Source organism: Myotis lucifugus, unplaced genomic scaffold, assembly GCF_000147115.1.
Source record: "Myotis lucifugus unplaced genomic scaffold, Myoluc2.0 scaffold_241, whole genome shotgun sequence".
In the NCBI taxonomy this organism is placed as follows: Eukaryota; Metazoa; Chordata; class Mammalia; order Chiroptera; family Vespertilionidae; genus Myotis; species Myotis lucifugus.
In genome coordinates, this window is record NW_005871289.1 from 1513559 (window position 1) to 1534027 (window position 20469).

A 20469-nucleotide genomic window follows, 5' to 3' on the forward strand; every position below is an offset into this window, starting at 1 on the left:
ACCACGTGAACACATCAGGAGGGCCCCTCCCCAGACCTTGTGCAAGTGAGTGATCCTAAAGCTTAAATCTCACTGGCTCCATGGAAAATCCTTTTCTCATGTATGTATGTACGGGAGCGTCTCCAATACAGCAGTTAAGACGGTACTACTGATGGGAGTATGTTTTTCCCCTCAGGCGTGCTGGGGTTACAGAAGGGCTGGGAACCAGAGCGTTGGAGTGTATGAAATGCCAATCTTGGTGCTCCGTAGCGGGCGCCTTCCTAGTACAAGGGCCAGCAAATGTTTTCTATAAAGAACCAGATGGTCATTATCCTACCTTTTGTGAGTCAACTACTCAACTCTCCCACTGTAGGGCAGAAGCAGCCCTGGACATGATGTGAGCAAAGAGCCCAGCTGCACTCCAATATAACGTTAGAAAAACAGGGGTGGTGTGCTGACCCCTATGCTTGTAGGTCTCCCTGGAGCTAGATAGTTCCTATATTGAGAAAGTGTGGCTTCCACAGCTGCCATGGGAGGTAGAGTCATTACCGGATGCCACCATCTTTTGGGGCAGGAGAGATTTGAAGGAAGAAAGAAAGGTGGAATCTTTTAGACAAGATCAATGACTTTTTAGGTACACAGATTTTATTTTCTACCTTCTCCTCACATTTTTAAGTCAAACACATTTTGATATATAAAATCAGACATGTAGATCTTTTAGTCTAACTTGGGTCACTTCACTGGTTGTAACTGAAATACTTGGTCAGATGAATTTGTTTTATCCAGACATGTTTAAGAACTCCAGTAAACCTTCTGGCTCTGACCCTTGCCAGTCAGACCCACTACCATTGGTCCATGTCTATTTCTACAGCATATGCGTTAACATTACCAACATCTTAATTTTCCTGGGTTGAAATATTAGAATGATTAAGGTAAAGTTTCTGTATTTATCTTCTTGAAAGAGAACTTACAGGAAAAACACAGAACTATTTTTTTTTTTACTTTGGAAACTTCAAACTATTTCACCAAATCACTATGATTATTGTATACTTCAGAGTTAAAATTAGGAATAAATTTTAGTATTACTTTCCCTCTCTTCTCTTCCCTCTCATTTTAACTGAGTTATAAGAAAGGACTTGATTAAATAAAGTGGAAGGCATCATGTTGTAATTTAAAGTATTTTGGAGTTCAGTTTTTCTCATATATACATTCTCTTTATTATATTATATTTCCACTCCCCCAATTAGATGTTTAACATCAGTAACAGATGCATATGTTTCATCTAATATACACTGATGGGATAATGTCCAATATTAGTCCAGGGAGCTAGCTAATGTTCAACATAAGTAGCATAAAAATATTTTATTTAACCCTTCAGGTCTGAGCAATTCCATTTACCAACCCTACCAAGAAAAATAAACGACATTGCATTGTATTCTGGTTATGTCAAAAAGAGCAAGTCTTGGCTAATAATGAGTTTAACTCATTATAGAAAGTTAGTGATTCTAATTCTTACAATTGCAAAGTATTTTGTTTTTACTTCCCTGAAAATTATTTGAGATTTTATATTTATCCTATGAATTGTACAGGATCTATCAGAAGGGATGGGTCCAAAGTTGCGCTTTTGATAAGCAGTGAATTTGGGACAGTCTGACCCTTGGTATCCTACCTGAAGCTTTCCCTCATGACGAGTGAGTTAGGGCTCAGTGTAGTGATAGCGCAGTGTGGTGAAGGGTAAAGAGCAGAGCCTCTGAGTCAGCATGAACTAGGTTAGCAACCTGTCCTTACCACTCCAATGGTGTGAATTTGGATGGTAAATTAATCTCTAGAATCTCTGATTTTCATGCATGATTGGAAATAATACTCAATTTTTTTAAGAGTTAAGTGAGCTTACAGTATTATGTAAGAGGATTTGATAAGCTGTAACTTACCTAGTTAGGTGATATCAGGGTTTTTTTGTGTTTTTTTTTTTTTTTAGTTCTTTATTGATTAAAGTATTACATATGTCTCCTTTTCCCCCCATTGACCTCTCCCAGGCCACTCCCACCCCCCAGCACATGCCCTCACCCCGCTAGTGTCCGTGTCCATTGGTAATGCTTATCTGCATGCATACAAGTCCTTTGGTTGATCTCTTACCCCCTCTCCCCACTCCCCTGCCTTCCCTCTGAGGTTTGACAGTCAGTTTGCTGCTTCTCTGTCTCTGGATCTATTTTTGTTCATCAGTTTATGTTGTTCACTATATAGGTTATATATCTTTACCTCATTTCTGTAAATAGTGTTTATTGTCTTTGAATACACATTTGAATTACCTGGGTAACTTAATTCCCTGATAGGCGCTAGATTAATAAAATTGAATAAATCATTGAAAATCTGACTGCTTGTCTCTGAGATCATGTAGCTGCCCCCACACCAATAGTGAGCACACTGGGCTGGAAATGTTAGCTCTCAACCCAACAGCGTTTCATTTGTATGAGGAAATGTCGTGGGAGGGAAGGAGGGGACTTGTAACAATAGATTATATTTTCACAGCTCTTTTATATTACTTTTTACAGAGCTCTTTATATACATTACTGATTCTTGGCAACTTTGATAGTCTTTTCCGCTTCCAAAGGATTACACCATTTGCAAAAGTTCACACAGTTTTTAAATGGCAGAACCAAGACTCATTCCCTGGTCTTCAAACTCCAACTCATTCTCAGTCTCCATACAGCATATTAAGCCACTGCAGAAGGTACTCTGTTACCTGCTGTGTCAAGTGTCACCTCCCTCTAAGCAAACTGGTGAGGGGGGAGGGAATAGGGGCTCTCCAGTGTCTGACACCAAGTTACCTGCTCCCCTAGCCCTTGAGTAAAGAGCTGGTTTTCCAGACAGCTGGTGGACTCTCTTATACTCAGGGGCGTCTTGTCTGTAGTCTTATCTGAGAGCCAAGGGCAAGTGGTCCTTGGGTGTGTGGCTTTTCAGAGGAGAACAATTGCCCCCCAAATTAGAGCACTAAGATGGGATTGCCAATGTTTTTCTGTACTGAATGAGGCTATAAAAATACCTAAACAAAAAACTGTTCATCTACTATCAATATCATCTCAATGAAAACATTTCATTCCACCTCCAAAAAGGAAGGACATACTTTCAGAAGAAGGAACAGCCCTTTCATGAAATAAATCCAGCTCTAGGAACAATCCTTCCCTCCCTGTCTTCTTTCCTCTTTGTTCCCTCCCTTCCTCCTCTCCCTTCCCTCTTTCCTTCTCATCTCAGTGAAGTCCAGTCCACGAGCAGGCCTTCAGAACCAGAATCGAAGCTCTCCGTTCACCCTGGGAACGCATGCCTCTTCACTTTGGTAAAGAGCCCTGGGTGGGAGTGAATTAAAGCTTTGTGTGTCTCTTGGAGTCTCTGAAATCTGTGTGTTTCCAAGAAATGTGAAAGATAAAAATATGAGTGCACCACGCTGTAGGAAGGCCTGCAGCAGAGCAGAGCCGGGCCACCAAAGTGTTGAAATGTGCCCACTGAAAACAACAGGGACCCACCTCTCCTCTTCCCAAAGGAGGTGCGAACAGCTCAGCTGCCATGGAAAACTTGTAGTTTGAGAGCTGTCCATGCACTTGACAGCCCCGGAGGGCTCCTTGGGGAAGAGCTGGGTGGGTCCCCTCAGAAGAGGGGGGAGCTGTGTTGCTTGGAGAGCACCGCTCAGAGTTGGATGGTTCCCTTTGCAATGGGCAGATCGGGTTTCCCTCTGATTGTATTTAATGCCCCTGCAATCACAGTTCAGCATGAATCACTTCATTTCCTTTATGTTGTCCCACCCTCCTACCCGCACCCCTCCACATACACTCAAACCTCCCTGAATAGTTCCCAGAAACTCCCCTCCAAGCCCAGTTCTGTGGTAGTCAGGACTATCTTTTGGGTTGGTTCTGCCATGCCTATATGGAAGCAAGGAACAGAGAGGAGATACAGATTCATTCAGTCTTTTGTGAAGACCCTTTGAATTCTGCAGACTATTGAGTGCTGTCCATGGACCAGCAGATTTGGCATTCCCTTCCAGGATGCTTGCGAGATGTGCCCACTCTAGAGCTACAAAATCAGAACCTGCATTTTAACAAGGTCCCCAGATGTTTTGTGCGTGCACAAGAGGCTGAGTAGTGCTGCTCTACAGCACTCTGGAAGCTAAAATGCCCCCATGTTGGCCTCTGCCCACAGCTGACATGCAGCTGATAGTTTTCAAAAAATTAAAATCTTAATTCCCATACAACTAGAGAGTGAGCACGGGTCAAAGATTTATTGAACTCATCAATCAAGAATGCTGCAAGATGGCCCTAGACGGGTAGCTCAGTTGGTTAAAGCACCATCCCGATACTCCAAGGTTTTGGGTTCAATCTCAGGTCAGAGCCATGCATGATTCAACCAATGAATGCAAAAATAAGTAGAACAACAAATCGATGTTTCTCTCTCTCTCTTAAAAAAGAAAAAAAGAGGCCAATTGCGGGCCGACAGCCTGCGCCAGCCTCACGCAGGTGCCCGGGCAGTGCGCCTTCACTTCCCCCAGCCTCGAGGGTCCCTGGGTTGCTTTGGGATGATCGGCCAGAAGATATTCTACTCCTTCTCCCCGAGCCCCACCAGTAACCAGCGTGGCAGCCGTAGCTGAGGAGAGCGGGGATGCCTTGGTCAGTCCTGCCAAGAAGGCCTGAGTGGAGCAGGAGGAGCCCAGCACACTGCCCTCATTGCCACTGAGCCCCAAGCAGTTGGTCCGCATCCAGAAGAACAAGGCCGCGGCCCTGCTTAGACTCTCGGCTCAAAACGTGCCAGTGGGTTTCTGTGAGAGTTGGAAGAAGCACCTCAGCAGAGAGTTCAGAAAACCGTGTTTTATAAAGCTAATTAGAGGCCCAGTGCATGAATTCGTGCACGGGTGGGCTCCCTTGGCCTGACAGGTGATTGAGGCTTATCAGGGGGCTGGCCAGCCAGGGGAGGGGCTGCGGGAGCACACTGACCACCAGGGGGCAGCTCCTGCGTTGAGCATCTGCCCCCTGGTGATCAGTGTGTGTCATAGCAACTGGTTGACTGGTCATTCCGGCTGTTCCAGTCATTCGGTTGTGATGGTCATTTAGGCTTTTATATATATAAATGGGATTTGTTGCAGAAGAAAGAAGATATTACACTGTTTATCCACCCCCACACCAAGTCTTCACATGGACCCAAATGTGCAACATAAGAGACATGAAGGTTGTCATCCTGGGACAGGATCCATATCATGGACCCAACCAAACTCATGGCTCTGCTTTAGTGTTCAAAGACCTGTTCCATCTCCGCCCAGTTTGGAAAACATTTATGAAGAGCTGTCTACAGAAATAGATGGCTTTGTGCATCCTGGCCATGGAGATGTATCTGGGTGGGCCAAGCAAGGTGTTCTTCTACTCAACGCTGTGCTCACCATCTGGCGCATCAGGCCAGTTCTCATAAGGAGAAAGGTTGGGAGCCATTTACTGATGCGGTTGTGTCCTGGCTAAGTCAGAACTTCAGTGGCCTCATCTTCTTGCTCTGGGGCTCCTGTGCTCAGAAGAAGGGCAGTGCCGTCGATAGGAAGTGCCACCACGTGCTGCAGACCGCCCATCCCTCCCCATTGTCGTGTACAGGGGGTTCTTTGGGTGCAGACATTGCTCAAAAACCAACAAGCTGCTGCAAAAGTCTGGCAAGGAGCCCAGACTGGAAGGATCTGTGGCCCTGAACTGGAAGGGAGGGGGTCCTCTGGGCAGTTTCTAGGAGCTGCTATTGAAGTATTTGTCAGTGACAAAGTGGAATTGAGAAAATAATTTCCCTAGTGATCCTTAAGCACTATGCAAACCAGGGAAGAAGGTTTCAGTAAAGGGGCCATGTGCCAGGCTGCCCAGGGGTGGCAGCATTATCCAGCAGAGACTGTACCCTGTGACCACGTGTCTGTCTCAGGAACTTGGCTTTGGCTTAGAAGACATGTCAAAGTTTTGGGAAAGGAGAGGACGTCAAATTCTCTAGACCAGGGGTGGGCAAACTTTTTGACTCGAGGGCCACAATGGGTTCTTAAACTGGACCGGAGGGCCGGAACAAAAGCATGGATGGAGTGTTTGTGTGAACTAATATAAATTCAAAGTAAACATCATTACATAAAAGGGTACGGTCTTTTTTTTTTAGTTTTATTCATTTCAAACGGGCCGGATCCGGCCCGCGGGCCGTAGTTTGCCCACGGCTGCTCTAGACTCTCCTCCCCTCTGTTTCCTTAGTGGTTGAAGATGGGGAGATAAACACCTTTTTAGTATCTAAGTCAGCCACTACTTGCTTTTACCTGTAGGTTAAACGTTGGGTAATAAGGTATTGGGTGTTTTTATATAGAAAGGCCCCCTTCGCACATGGGCCAGATCCACTGCCCTTTGATCCTTTACAGAGTCCTCAGGCCCCTCCTGGAAGGAAATGGGATTTTTAAAATTTATTATTTTTATTTTTTGCCAGTTCCCAGAAATTAGGGGTCAGTTTCCTGATTGTAGCAGAAAAGAAAATTCCTAAGAAACAGTCCCTGCTGTGAGCCTTCCGACTGGCAGAGGCCAAGAGAAGTGGGCGGGGCCTTGTTTATATTGTTCTCTGGGTGTTTCTAGGAACAAGCAGTGGAAGTTGAACAGGAAGGAGGAGAAAAGGGGATTTTTTTTTTAAGAGGGGAAATAGTTTTCTCCCATGTGTATCTTGAACTGGGAGAAAAGGCAGCATAGTGCCAAATGCTGTTTTTTCTGGATTGAAATCACTTCGGGATACCATTTTCTGAAACACTGGAGAATTTAGCTCTTTTAAAAAATACTTATTTGCACGGCCGATGTGGTTCAGTGGCTGAGGGTCGACCTATGAACAAGGAGGTCACAGTTCAATTTCTATGTGGATGTTTTGTATCTTTTTAATCCCTTGTTTAAGAGGCCATCTTTATTAGGTCTGAACCTCCATCCTAGGTCCTGTTAGAGATGCTGTTAGCTGGGCTCAAAGTTAAACCTGCTAGAGTTTGGTAATAAAAGGTTGTGGAAGTTAAAAAAAAAGAATCCTGCAATATGCTAAAAGGGTTTAAAAGAGAATAAGAGAGACTGAATATATATATAATGAAATAAATATTGCTGAAGTAAGATAGAAACTTTAAATACAAAATTAGTTAATGGCCTATAGGACAATACAACCATAACCATTGAAGTTATGTGTTCTAGTACACAGACATTACTTGCATCAGTGTCACATAAAAATTACGTTCAATTAATTTACCTCCTACAAGTTAACATCTAACTTTACAAAGTCTGGGCTCTTAATCGATCCTATATAATAAAAGCATAGTATGAAAATTGTCCCCTTGACCGGGAGTTGTCTGGGAGTTCGACCAGGGGACGGGGCCAGCTGGAGCAAGGGAGGGAGGCCCCAACCAGCAGCTGGCAGCCACTAGGGACCCTACCAGTGCACAATTTTCATGCACTGGGCCTCTAGTATTAAATAATAAGCCTAAGCAACCATCCAACTGTCCGACCGGTAGCTATGACCACCAGGGGGCAGATGCACAATGCAGGAGCTGCTGAGCTGCGGTGACTTGGCAGCTGCGGTTCTTGGGTGACATAACTGGAACCAGAGAGGAGGGAACCCAATTCCGGGGTGCATCACCTGAGAACCGCCCTCTCGCAATCCGGACCCCTCGGGGGATGTTGGACAGCAGGTTTTGGCCCAATCCCCGCAGGCCAGGCTGAGGGACCCCACCTGCCAGAGAAAAGCCGCTCACTCCGCAGATGGCTTCGAGCCACAGTGCCGCCCCAGGTGAGGCAGGCCCGGAAGAACCCGCAGGAGGTTGGCTCCAGGGTGTGTCTGGCCCGTCTTGCCCAGTCCCGCCCCGCAGGCCACCTTCTAATTAATTTCCTTTCAATGTGCACAAATCCATGCACCGGGGCACTAGTATTAAATAATAAGTCAAAAGGGCTACATCCTCATAATAGAATCAGAGTACTCTTAGGAAGGCTTATGAACTGATGCTCTAATATGACTCTAAAAGGGGACTTAGTAATTCTTTGTGTTATTTCAAAATTTTAAATAATATTTCTTAACATAGAGCATGACCAGAGGGGTGCTGTCAGCTTCCCCCTGCCACAAGGCATCTTGTCCTCCCACCTTCCCAGGACACATGTCCCACTCCACTAGGCTTCAACTCTCCTCATGGGGGTTACTTCATGATTAGAATACAAGACTGAGGCGCTGCCTCTGGAAAGCACCCATGAAGATGCCTGGGGCTTACCTGGGACAGGAACCAGAAGAATGGGAGTCTTGTCTATTTCTCTTCCTTTAATGTGTTGGCGTTGGATTTCTTTAACTGCTAGATATTACAGTCCAGCCCTCAGGAGATAAGAAACAAACTGAGCATTCACAATGAGAAGGTGAATTCAAAAAATCCAATACTCTACATATTAAATTACTTTTGCAATGGCCAGAGTTATCCAAGATTTAATCATGTTGTAATTTTTTAAATTTTTACTAAATTTCTTTTTTAAATTTTACTAAATTTATTAACATTGGTTAATAAAATTATGTAGGTTTCAAGTGTACATTTTGCAATATATCATCTGTATATTGTATTGTGTGCTCACCACCCAAAGTCCAGTCTCTGTCACCATATATTTGACCACCTTTACCCTCTTCTACCTCCTTCCACTCCCCATTTCCTCTGGTAACCACCATAATTTTGTCTCTGTCTGTGAGTTTTTATTTGTTTGTCGTGTTCATTCATTTGTTGCTTTCACGTGTATATCCCATATACGAGTGAAATCATATGATTCTTGACTTTTTATATCTGACTTATTTCTCTTTGCATGATACTCTCAAAAGTCATTTATGTTGTTGCAAATGGCAATATTTCATTTTTTCCAATGGCTGAATAGTATTCCATTGCATATATGTACCACATCATCTTTGACCAATCATCTATTAATACTTCAGTTGTTTCCATGTCTTGGCCACCGTGGATAATGCTGCAGTAAACATAGGGTGCATATTTAGAGAAACCACTGAGTTATGAGATTTATGTTCCATAGTATTGGTTTTTTTTCTAACAAGCGAGCAATTTGTAAATGTTGTATGGGGATATAAGAACTAGATTTGTGTGTTATCTTTCAAGTATATTTTTTTTAATTTAAAAAGGAAAAAAGAGAAGAACAAGTTATCAGATACCAGGATAGGAGCTGAGAAACAGTGAGCAGGTCCAATGAGAATCTTCCACATGGACACCAGGACCAGCAGGAAGCGTGGGTGTGTGGCCCAACGAGGAAGGACTGATGGAATGTGGGGCCGACAAGTGAGGGAGACACAGAATTTACTTTTATTCATTCAGTGTTTATTCACCAACTACTATGTTCTGGGCATTGAACTAGCAAGATGAATAAACTCAACCTCTCTCTTTCAGGGCTGGTATAGTCAAGGCATTTTTACGCTGGGCTTTTAGAAGAGGCTTCAGGGAGCACCTGAAATTACAAGCATAATATTGTGTTTATGTTCATTTTTCTGGGAAGAGTCCATGACTTTAGCCAGAATCCCAAAGTGTTTGTGTCCTCAGACAGAATCCAAAGAGTAAGTAGACGTGAAATATTAAGCAGAGGGCTCAGAGTCACAACATTTGCATCATTAGCACCAGAGACCAACAACGTGAGCAAATTGTCATGCAGAATATGAGTAATGCCTGTTTAGAAAGTTTTCTTAGGGAAATTCCACAAACCTCCAGTGTTGAGTCAACCTAGGACTGGGGTGGGCAACCCCTGGCACGTGTGCCAAACATGGCAGGCCAGTAACTTTTGCTGGCACGCGAAACCCTCTCTTATAATCTTCCATTTACAATTTTGTTCTTAATATCGACTTTTTTATTTTTCAGATAAATTAAGTGTAGGTGCATCTTAGATAAATAAATAATTTTACATAACAAGTTATCTTAAAGACCATAGACATGGATTGACGAGAGAGGGAAGAGCAATTTCTATGCCTCTGCCTTAACTCTCCCTGCCTTCCTAGATCCAACCAGTGTTTTGGTTTCATCCACATACGCTTGTGAATCTTTGTTCTCAGTGATGAATTTTGTTAAGTCTCATAATAGGAGTAGCCTGGCGGATGAAAGTAGTAGCCCGTGCATATCTCTGAAGGTCACAAAATATAAACCTGATGTAAAATCTGTCATCAGTGATGCAGCAGCAAAAGTCCCACTGATAATATCAAATGGAGTCATAAAGTTTTCTGTCAGACTATCAGTGTACATGTATACATTAAAAAATAAATGTATTTTTCATCATCATATACTGTGTTTTTGTTGCTCGAATGAATTTCATTATTTCTTCAAGGTTCTTCACATACGTACACCTTAAGAGATATCAAGTAGGTGTAACATGTTCTCAAAAAATTAGGGTTGGCACGCAGAAGAATTTTGAGTCAGAGATTTTGCTGGTTTTGGCACGCACTCACAAAAAGGTTGCCCACCCCTGACCTAGGACAATGGCGACTTACCTGAGCTGCCCTTAAAGTTACCTCTGCTTCTATCTGAAAAGTCCGCCTCATTCTCTCTGCTTTCCTGGGACCACATCCATGGAGTCTTTCTAGAATTTTTAAGCCCTCAGAGGGCTCTTATTCCTCTGAACTTCTGTGTCCCTTGGCCTGTCTAGTCTTATTAATGACTCATGAATTTCTTCTCTGTGCATTGAAAGCATTTTTAGAGCAGGGACTGGAATGCAGAGGGTGTTACTACTTTGTGTCCCAACAGCATTGGGCTCAGTGCCATGCAAATACAGCCAGTGAATGGGATTAAGTTTTTATTTTTTTGTCTTCTAGGTCCCCTGTGTAGGAGGGCGGATTCTTCCTCAGGTCCTCCAGACAGGAACAGAAAATAGAGAAAGACAAGATGAGAACCGAAGGGGATGGAGTAATGACCAGGACTCCTATGTTGAGAATACAGCCTCCATTTAACTCCAGTTCTAACTTGAACCATTTCCTTCCCGAATTGTTTGGCACGAAAACATTTTAATGCTGCTGGAGGGAGGTGGGAAAGAAGGTAAGGTAAAGAAAAATGGAGTTTGAAGAGGCAGAAACTGTAAGAAGGAATACAAACTACAGATTCCAGAGAAAGGCGAGAAGCTGTGCAAATAAACAAAGAAGAGGAGAAAGTTCCCCGGACAACATGGGCTCATCATGGTGCATGCGTTGCCCACAGCTATGTTTGCACAAATATATCAGGGGTATCAAGAATGTTATAATGATACTCCATCACCCATGGTTCTCATTTTAACCACTGTAATAAGCAAAACATACAGAGCACATTGCTGGCTTTAAAGACTATAATTTTCTCTGAGGAGAAATATTGCAAAAAGGGAAAAAGAGAGAGAGAGAGAAGAAAACATGATATTTTGTTCTGTTCCTAAAAAAAGCATTTTTCCCCTTTCTTTGCTCCTCTTTCCTTTCATTAAACTGTCCTTAAGTGCTTTTAGAGAAAACTAAGTAGGCCACAATTCTGGGCTGCTGACTGAATAATTATAAGTCTGGGAGGTTGTTGGGATGGTCAGAGAGGCCTGGGTCTCTCTGAAAACCCAGAGACCCGTGGGGATTGTGCCAGTTGTGGCTGGACTCCTCACGTTGAAATGATTTCTCATTTTGAAGGAAAATCAGGGACATTCTTATCCTTATTAGTCCTCTGAGAAGTTGGGCCACTGCCAGATTTTATTGGAAAATTGCAACAAAAGAAATTAGAGATAGTGAGTTCTGCAAGGGCCTTATATTCAAAGGGTTGCACTAGCAGCATATCGAAACCAGATTATTTCCAGATCAGCTCTGCTCTGTGAACTAAAACATATCCTTTGCTTTTTGAATAGTCACATCTCCTTCGATTGAGATTCTTACTGTTAACTATCGTCAGTTTCTGTGTGTGTAAGAAGTTGTTACAAGATCACCATAGGGAAAGTTACCAAAGAGATGGGAGGGGACTCTGACACCAAACCAAGGGGTTCAAGCCAACTGGACAAGCATCTTCGTGTCTATTGGAACCCAGGAGATGGCTGGGCACATAGGGTAGGGGCCAGAGGAGAGGCACAACAGGAGTCAGGACACACTGCCCCCTGGAGGACAGGAGATAGATTTACAGGCTCACGTAGAAAGTGGTGACTGCAAGAGGCCTGAGAAGGAATAGGTGTGATGCTTGAATCCCTCTGTGTTGCCAATGTCTCAGGCGTGGCCCAGCATGGAGGAAGAATACAGGCTTGAGAGCCAGACACACCCGGCTGGCATTATTATATCTTAGTTTTTGCTCCTCATTTGTTGTGACCTTGTTGGTTGTTACCTACCCTTTCTTGGTTTCTGAAATGAATGGATTGTAGCAGAGAATTTCCAAGTCCCTTCTTATTCTAGATTTCAGAGATTCCTCATTTTCTAGTAACTTTTCTGCAAATATTATGGATTTGCTCCAGGTCATAAGTATAGCTTCCAGGTGTTTGGTGTATGTGTGTGTGTGGGGGGGGGGAGGGGGGACTTGAAGTAGGTGAGTATCCTCTCTCCATTCCTCTCCTTCCCAAGACTCATGTATCATAACATGCTACCCTAACGTTTCTTAATCTGAGGTCCTCCTGTTCCAGAGGAAAAACTATTTGGGGTGGTGGGTGGGTGAGGGGGCAGTATTAATGTTAGAAATGTGAAAGAAAACAAATCATAATATTATTTGAACTCAACATAGTAAATTGTGACATGTGTTTTGCATATCTTTGTTTCCTGACAGTGTAAAGGTCACAAATATTAAAATCAGGAAGCTAAAAAGAAAGAAAAATCATGAGCACCCTCTCAAGAAAAGACTCACCAAGTTAGATTGTGTCTCTCCCTCCCCAGACCCCCATTTTGTTACTCAGCAATGTTAGTGTTCATCCCTAGAGACACCTTGTTCTGCCACTAATAGAGAAACACCTTCTCACTGCATTAGGCCCTGAGTCTTGCATTGTAATTAGCGTTTCAAGGTTTCTAAGTTCGGTTGAATTTTCAAATTCTTGCCTCCCAAACCCTTGTGGTTAGATGTCCATTCGAGACCCAGTTCTCATGAAGCTCCCAAGGCGAGAGGTACAGCTGCCCATCCTTAGGCGTTTCCACCATGCACGCCCCGTAACACGGACTGAATTGCGAGAGTCCTTGACCACCAAGGAGAATGGCCTGCAGCTTGGGAGGCTGGTCTGGGTCAGAGAGACCGGTTTGGCCACTTGTCATTTGCAGGAGGAATCTCCATGAGCTGTCATAAATTTGAGCGACCAGTATAGGCACAGTAAAAAATGATTGGATGTGGGTATCTTGTAGTGTTAAAAAAAAATGGTACTTAAAATAGAACCAGAATTACGTAGCTCAGTGCAAACGTTCTCTGCTCTCTTGCGCCAACGGTGACTTTTGGAGCTCATAAAGCAGTTGACTGTGCTCAGAAGCCTCAGCTAGAGACCTGGCCCTCCCACCTCCCCGGCCCTGGGTGAGCCTGATGTCCCGTCCCTGGCCTTGCACTGGGAGCCAAGCATCATGAGTCCTGTCAAATCAGTGGTTTGTTGGTTTGTTAATCTCTCTGTCCCAGTTCCCCCCGTACCAATGTAAGTTCAGGGAATGTGTTAAAGTCTCCAAAGGAGCAGTCCCTCTAGCATTGTGATCCAATGCTGCCTCCAAACCTCCATGCCCCTCTCTTCTAGCTCTCTTTCCAAGAAGTAATTTCCACTTGAGGCTCCCACTTTATAAATGTCAGGCTGGCCTTTCTCATTGTTCTCTCACAAAGAGCCCTGTGGAAGGGGGATTCGGGCCATATTTTCTTCTGCTTGGCAGGATTCTCATGCGAGCTGTAGATAATTCTCTCCATGTATTACATGTGGGGCATGGCGTTGTCTTGCTGTGGTCTCACAAGTTGCACAGGAGCAAAGACAGAGCCCACATGCTTTGTACAGAGAAAGCATCTAATGAATACTTGTTGGATTCATACAATTAATAATGATGCTCCTTTTATACTTCCTTTTGCATTAATAATGTTTGGTGGGAGATGATGGCTAAAGGAGTCTGCATTTTACCAAGCACCTTTCTGTGCCAACTTCTTGTTGGCTGAAACTTGAGTCCACCCCAGGCAGAATTGTTGCTGAAGAATGTCCCTCTGGAACTGCCTGCCTACCCCCTTCTGCCACAGCCCCTCCCTAGTCAAGAAGAGACCCCTCTATAGCCCTCTAAGGTCTTGACAGTGTTGCCCCCCACGTCTGAGTTTGTATTTCTACTTACAACCTGGTCTGCGACGATCAGTCCAAAGTTGCTGAAATATAAAATAAATATAAGTTCTTTCTCTTGGAATAATGTATTTGCATTTAATAGAAGATTTTTAGAAGATCCTGTGCTCTCACTCCCAGAGGTGGCTTCGCATAAAGCGATTTGGCAATAGGAATTTAACAGCAAGTATTATAATAATATATTTCTCCTTTGGGATTAAAATGCTTATGAGGGAAGTCTGTTGCTTTATAGGTAATATAAAGATAATATAGTATAATATAGTATACCTCTAGTTGATCATCAATAATATTTGATGAATAAGTATGAGGCAACCAACTAATGTAATAATTTGAGAGATAATATTTACAGATGAATGTAATCCTGCTCATGTAACATATTTGCATCTTCCACAGTTCTCTTCAATGGCTTCAACCACTTTGATTGAGACAGAAAGTTTCAATACAGAGGTTCCAAAGTACCCAAGCCCTGGTACTCACAGCCTTGTGTAATCCCCTTCCCTTGAATGCTTTGCTTCTACCCAATAGAACACTGCAACGTTGATTAGGTTATGCGATCCGGTTACACTTCTCTGATAGGTTACAAAAGATTGTCACTTCCTTCTGGTTTTAATGAAGTGAGTTGTCAAGTTGGAGAGGCCCTTAAGGCCAGGAGCTGAGAGCAGCCTTTGGTTAATAGCCAACAAGGAGACAAGCTCCTCCACTCAACAACTCCTAAGGAGCTGAATCCTGCCAACAATCGTGCAAGCTTGGAAGCAGGTTCTTCCCCAGTCGAAACTCGAGATTAGACCTCAGCCCCAGATGACACCGTGACTGCAGCCTTGTGAGACATCCTGAGGCAGAGGATCCTGCTGGACGGTGCCCAGACTCCTGCCCCACAGCAGCTGTGAGATAATATATGTGTGTTGTTTTAAGCTGCTAAATCGTGCTCATCTGTTCTGCAGCAATAGAAAACGAATACACTGGTCTTTTATCCCATTTGTCCTCCAAGTTGTCAGCCTTCCCCAGTGACATTTTAAATGCAATTAGCCCCGGGAAAAATGCCCAAAATTGAGAACTGAGTGATAGGCCAGGTCTTGGGGAGTTGCTTCTCCCCATCTTGTCTTCTTCCTCAACATGAAACTTCATAGCATTTGCCAAATTTCTCAGTCTCTAAAACCTTACAGTTCTGACTGAATGACTAAACTGGAGCCAAGAAATCCTTACCCTGTGTCTCCCTGTCTGAGTCCACATTCATGTCCCCATGGAGGTCCACCTTGGTCCTTAGCGATGCCCTTCTCCCTGTCCATGTGAGCCTCTGTCTGAAGGAAATGCAGTCCCTCCAGCAGTGGCTATAAACCTTTGGTTCATAAATCATCTCAGAAGTTTGTTCAAATAACAGCTTTGCGCCTTAGCCATAGAAAGCCTGATTCAAGGAATCAGAAACGGGGTCCAGGAATCATAATTTTTAACATGTTCCCAGGGGTTCTGATAGTTATGGTGAATTTCCAGGCTTGAGAAACCCTGACACAGAGGCCCCAAAACATTTCAGAAAGTTTCCCAAAGAGCACCCTTGACATCAAAATGTCTATATTTCAATGGCCTGCCAACACAGTTTGTAATTGGCCTTGTGACCTTGAGAACATTAGCTAATTAAACTCTCTAGATCTCGATTTTCATAACTGCCATATAAATGGACTGATCTAGATATTGTCCTTGTCTTATAACCTAGGATTTAAATAATGAAGGGGACAGTTTAATAACAAAATGAGAGTAAACAAATGGCACTTACTACTTATCAGACACTCTGCTTTAAGCCCTGTAGCTCTTACAACAATCTTATAAGGTAGGGGCCATTATTAATCTCATTTTCCAGATGGGAAGCTGAGGCCCAGAAACACCAAGACTTATCCATGGTCACACAGCTAGCAGATATTATAGCTAGGAACCAAATACCTTTGGGGACTTTATAGTCCATGCTTTTAAACACGGTGCTAGACCACCTCTCTTTCAAATTATAAGTGTCAGGTAATGAGGAGACCAGCTGGATGGAGCAGAATCCAACAGAGAGCAGCGAAAGTAGGGGTGCAGAAGGGCAGTGGGTTCTGAGATGGGACAGAGGTGGGGGCTTGAATACTATGTAGAGGAACTGTTGACTACCCTATTGACCTTCCCTCTTCACTCTTGCTAAGCATAACTCCAAATTTTCTTCTTGCAATCCCAAGGGATAAATATGATTGTTCTAGTTCACTTATAGCTACTCTCTTCCCCATCGCTGTGACTCAATTCAGCCAATAAGATGTAAGTAAAACTCTGCTAGGGGGTCTGTAAAAGATAATTAATATTAATATTAATATTAATAGATGTATGAGTAAAAGCCTTTCTGACCCCTCCCCGCCTTCCTCATTGATGCTATGGTGTGAAGGTGTGATGTTTGGGCCTTTGGCAGCCTTCCTGCAGCAATCAGGGGGAAGATCAGAGAATCATGGAAATGCCAACCCAACTCCTTGGTATTCTGACTTCACAGAGCTGCTGAATCTAGAACCACCTCCCTCTTGTGTTTATGTAAGATAACGCAGTGCCTTTATCACCTGGACCACTGCTAGGTGAGCAACCTGCTGATGCGGCCAAATGCATCCCAACTGATAGGGATTATCCTAAGAAATCAGGGTCATTAGTGAAATAATACTAATATGAGTTATCAGCACTATTGTGCTTCCACACATATTGTCTCATTCCGTTAAAAGTGAAGGAGCTCCAGCTTTGGAGTTAGTGCCGGGGTGTGAGTCCCAGCCCTGACTGAAGGACCTGTGAGAAATCCTCCTCCTGAGCCTCGGTTTCCTCATCTGTAACATGGGGAGATTAAGTGAAATCATATTGTATGACATCCAGTTCAGTGTCCAGCACTAATCTATCCTAGAAGGTCGATAGATTGACAAAGATAATAACAGCAAATAATTATTGCGCTCCTACTGCGTGCCTGCTTCCGTGTCGAGAACTTCAGGGTGTTATTTCCATCAATCATCTTGGAGCTCGGTATTGTTGGAAGCGCCATTTCCACTTACTCTTCTGGGTCACCAGAGTCCTCTGAGGAAGAGGAGGCAGGGCAGGGGCAGTCATCGCTGACCCATTCTGAACTGAGGAGGAGGTGCGGTGAGTGGAAGTGGCTTGCTGCGGGTTACATGATGGCAGAAGCGGACATAGCTCAGGTTTCTTCATTCTAAATCCCACGTCTGCATCTTGGCATGTCAGTGACGTATCCTACTCTCTGCGTGTCTCGTGCCCGAGGGTGACGACTTGGGTTTGCCGGCCTTGCCTGCCAACAAATGCGGCAGCATCCGTGGTGGGTGTTCACAGTGTCCACCAGCACACACTCTGGAGGAGGAGAAACTGCAGTGCCTTGCGTGTCTCGAAAGAGGCCTGTGGCTTCCACCTGATGTGTCCAGAACATCTATCCGGAGGCCTGGACCGACCGGATTTAATGAGATTGTTAGGCAGCTCCCGTGGTGGTAACAAGGGGCCTTGTTAGGAGAAGTTTCCCATCCCTGAGGAGTTCTTTGCAGGGTGATGGACCACATTGTCGATAGTGGGAGGTCTGGAGAAAGATCCGGCCTCCTCTTATGTGGAAAAAATCCTCGGAACAGGTACACAATCTTTTCCACTTCCTTGCGGGGACCACCCACGTGCGCTGTGCGCTGGAGTGGGGAGGGGAGGAGGCCATGTGTTTTTACTTAGGTGTGGGTCGCTCATTTGTGTAAGTGTCACTGCCTACATTGTTTCAGCCTCGTGAGGCCCCTGGATGCTGAACAGTGGCTCTGACTCCTGTTTTTGATCGTGCAAGTTGAGAGAGATTCGAGCAGTTAGAGGAGGACTGAGTCGTTAGCACACCTTCCTCACTAGCCAGTGGGTCGAGTGCGTGTTCCAAGTTCACACAGCTGGTTCGGGGCACAGCCAAGCCCAGGAAACTGGAGCTGCTACAGATCAGAGCAGAAAGAGCTGGGGGTGCTGAGGAGTCCCCCAGCCTGGATGCAGCTTTTTCAGAAAACAGGTCATCAGAGTTGCCTGTGACGATCAGGAGTAGACTCAGCATTGTCATTCACATATGTCCCCAGGTCATCCTACAAGGCATGGGCTACTGTTACAGCCATTGCACAGATGGGCATGGCTGAGGGCACAGAGCCAGGAGGGGACAGAGTTCTTTCCACACTGCTCGTGGCTAGCAGGACCCAGGGTGCCCCGGGCTGGCCCCAGCTCACCTCTTCCCTTCGATGGTGGGAATGCTGCTTCCCTAGTTTAATTTCAGAACCTGAGGATCCTGAATCTACACTGCCCCGTTGCCACCTATTTTTCCCACGCCCTCTTTCCACATGTACGTCCACTATCTGCAGGCAGTTCCATGAGGATGTGTAGCATGGGCTGCGTGCAGCGCTGTGATTTGAGGGCTGCCGAGGCCCCGGCCTGAATCCCCTCGCTGGTGTCTCGTTGCCGAGAGCTAAAATTTAAAGCCCAGCTCTTGATTCCAGTCCTATTTGAATGCAGACCTTCCTTGTGCGGACCGTGTGCCCCATAATTCTTGATAGTTTAACTTCGCTCAATTGTATCTGGAGTTTTTCCAGCTCGCAGCCTGAAGACTAACAATATGAGAACATTCGGCTCTCAGGAGCGAGGGAGAAACTGGACGGAGGGAGGAAAGAGGGGTGAACCGGGAGCTGAAGGGCCCATTGGGCCACATCCACTCCGTCTGAATCTGAACTCAGCGCTTCCCGCGTCCCCCGTGCCTGAGGCCAAGGCAGGACCCTCAGGGAGCAGGGGCACAGCAGAGCCAGGGGACCCGCGGGCAGTGGGTGTTCGCAGCAAGCGCTGGGGAGGGTGCCCGTGGGTGGCACCGAAGCCAGGCTGTGGCATTTCCATCCCGTCTGATGAGGCCGAGCAGCCCAGTGTTCCCAGGGCAATCCCAGCACAGCTCATTTGTGCATGTTTTACAATGGTGTTGATAAAATCCCCATGGAGCCCTGGAGCATGTGTGAGGAGTTCCCACCAGAAATCTAAACAACGCCCTGGCGTTGCTGACAGCTTAATAATGTGACAAAGTTCAGCTCGTTCAATGACAGGGACAGGAATGCAGCTGGGCCGGCCTGACCTGGAGCTTTAAAAATACCCCCCAGCTCCCACCCACCACTTGACAAATAACCTTTTCTTAGCCTCCTTGAAGGCACCAGACAGAACCCAGTGCCACGCAGGGGCCACATGCCACCGTTAAAATGTTAAATGGAGTGGCAGGGGCCACCAGAGTCACTGGGGGCTGACATTTATCTTTATTATTATTATTAATAATAATGCATATATTGCTTTATGGTGCATTCCAGGGTTTTTTGCACTCCTAAATCACGCAGCTGTACATCAGCAGGCCCGATAAATCACCCAATGAACCCAAATTCAATGCAGCTGGCAGGCCAGATCCGAGAGGGGCCGAGTTCACTTAATTGAGCTGCCGCAGGGACCCGACGGGCGTTGCCCAGAAAATCAGAATCACAGCCATGTTGCCGGTGACATTTCAAGAGCTAGACGTGAACTGCTGGCTTCAGCTTGAATTTTACAAGAGGGGGACGGGTGCAGGGAGAAGCTCAGACTTCAACAAGTATTTAAACTCTGGGGTTGTTTTCTTTCTTTTTTTGTTTGTCTGCCTCCAAGCCGGCACAGACAATGAGTTCCACATTTAGAAATTTCAGTAGAAGGAATTCCTTTTTTTTTCTCCTTCTTTCTCTAGCTTCTTCTCGTTTCTTCTGCCCGTGCCCTCCTCCACTCCATGGCCCTTCCCAACAAAAAGAACACGGAAAGTAAGGAGCCACGGGATTTGAGTTGGAGCCAATTTAATGGGCCAAGAGGTTACATATGGAGCCAACAAATCACGGGACCATGAAGGATATTACTGATTTAAAGTTATGTATGTGAAAGCCCAAATCTTAACAGCATTCATAAAGGTAAAGGTAACTAATGAAGAGTTTAACCGACAGAAAATGGGCTTTCTCCCTGGCTGCCCTGCCTCCCTCTTCAAAATTGCAGGGCATCTCAGCTGGCGAAGGCCTCCTGGCCACAGATTCTCCTCTTAGCTGAGCTGATGAGCGGACGGCCTCAACTTTCCTTACCGAGAAGGGCAGGCTCACTGGCTCCTGCATTTATAGGAGGCCTCAGACACCACCGGTGGTTTATTTTTGTGTACACGAGAGTGTGTGTGTGTGTG

The 20469-nt window shown here is 45.0% G+C and overlaps 1 pseudogene; it reads left to right on the top strand.

The window, feature by feature from the left end:
• The first annotated feature begins 1663 nt into the window (after nt 1–1663).
• LOC111827890 lies at nt 1664–5692 on the top strand (annotated as a pseudogene).
• The last annotated feature ends 14777 nt before the right edge of the window (nt 5693–20469 follow it).